General features: G+C 24.4%; 1 protein-coding gene across 2 annotated transcripts in view; it reads right to left on the bottom strand.

The window, feature by feature from the left end:
- Positions 1-370: 370 nt before the first annotated feature.
- The window catches only part of LOC108742100 (glucose transporter type 1), a 140,855-nt gene continuing 139,545 nt past the window's right edge, over positions 371-1,680 (bottom strand). For both annotated transcript variants that reach the window (XR_001938614.1, XR_001938615.1), the window contains exons 13-14: positions 1,172-1,260; positions 371-523 (exon numbers count right to left, since the gene is read on the bottom strand). The gene's annotated coding sequence lies outside the window, so the exon portion shown is untranslated. The remainder of the gene's footprint in view (positions 524-1,171; positions 1,261-1,680) is intronic.

Genomic DNA, 1,680 nt, shown 5'->3' on the forward strand with positions numbered 1-1,680 from the left:
TAAAAGTTTATAATAAAAAAAGAGAATTATTCCTATAAATAATAAAATAGAAAAATATTCCAAGTTAAGTTTCAAAAAGTTGTTCTAAAGAGAAAAGAAAATAAAAAGTAAATAATTTACTACTTGGATAGTCCTTTAAATTAATATTTGATTACAGAAACAACTGTTAAATAGAATTGGTATAAAGAAAAATATTTTTAAATTTACACATTTTTGAATGAAGATAAATAATAAATAAAAAAAGTTACGTTACAATAAGAAAATGTGCAAAAACATTGTGTAAAGTGTTAAAAGGAAATTTAAATGTGAAAACTAGTTAAAACAAGTTGTGTACCTACATTAAACTAAACTAAACAAAACTAAATAATTGGAAGACACTCACCATTGTGGAGCCACTGGTTCATCCCTTCCTCATGGAACATCTGATGACGAACATCCCCCATCATTTCCAGGCAACTGGTTCATCCCTTCCACATAGCACATCTAATGACGAACATCTCCCATTATTTCCAGTCAAATACGCCTGAAATAAAGTCACATATGAATTTTCAGATGTTATTTTATTACTTACACGTTGTTTTCAACCAAATGACAAATTTAAAATTAAAACATTTTACAAATGTAATTTTGAATAAATCTATAAATTGCCCTAATGTAAAAATAAAACAAGAAAAGTTAAAGAAATGTTAGTGAAAATGAGAAATTGTATTAGGCTGATGCTACAGATAAAAGTTTATGATAAATAAAAGGGAATGATTACTACAGATAATTAAATAGGAAAGTATTTGAAGTTAAATTTCAAAAAGTTGTTCTGAAATGAAAATAAAACCGAAAATGAGAAAGTATATTAGTATATTTATTCTTTAAATTAAAAATATTTGATAAATGAAAAGAAACAATTGTTAAATACAATTACTATAAGGAAAAATATTTTTAAACATTAACATTTTTGAAAGAAGATTGAATTGTAAATAAAAAGGTAACAAAGAGAAAGTACAGGAAAATGCAATTCAAATGTAAGAAAATGTAATAAAAATGAAATATATTGAAAGTTAAAAATGATAACTAGTTAATGGTAAGTTAACGTATCTACAGTAAATCAAACTAAACAATAGTACAAGAAAAAGCAATTATGAAAAGCCTAAAAACTAAATAATTGAAAAACACTCACCATTGTGACAGCCAGTGGTTCACCCCTTCCTCATGGAACATCTGATGAAAAACATCCCCCACAATTTCGAGATAGGAATTCCAAAACAGCTGAAACAAAGTCATACATTAACTTTCACAACTTACTGTCTTATTTACAAGTTTTCAAACAAATTACATATTGTGCCTTTAAGTTTAAAATTAAACCATTATACAAATGTAATTTTGAATAAACATATAAATTGCCCAAATGCAAAATTAAAAAGCAAATTAAAGAAATGTTAGTGAATATGAGAAATTGTATAAGGCTGATGCTACAGATAAAAGTTTGTAATAAATAAAAGGGATTGATAGTAACAAATAATTAAAAAGGAACATTTTTGAAGTTAAGTTTCAAAAATTTACTCTAAAATGAAAATAAAACAGAAAATTAGAAAGTATATAGTAAGTTTATTCTTTAAATTAAAAATATTTGATAACTAAAAAGAAACAATTGTTAAATACAATTACTAGAAGGCAAAATATTTAAAC

Source organism: Agrilus planipennis, unplaced genomic scaffold, assembly GCF_000699045.2.
Source record: "Agrilus planipennis isolate EAB-ADULT unplaced genomic scaffold, Apla_2.0 scaffold304, whole genome shotgun sequence".
NCBI lineage: Eukaryota > Metazoa > Arthropoda > Insecta > Coleoptera > Buprestidae > Agrilus > Agrilus planipennis.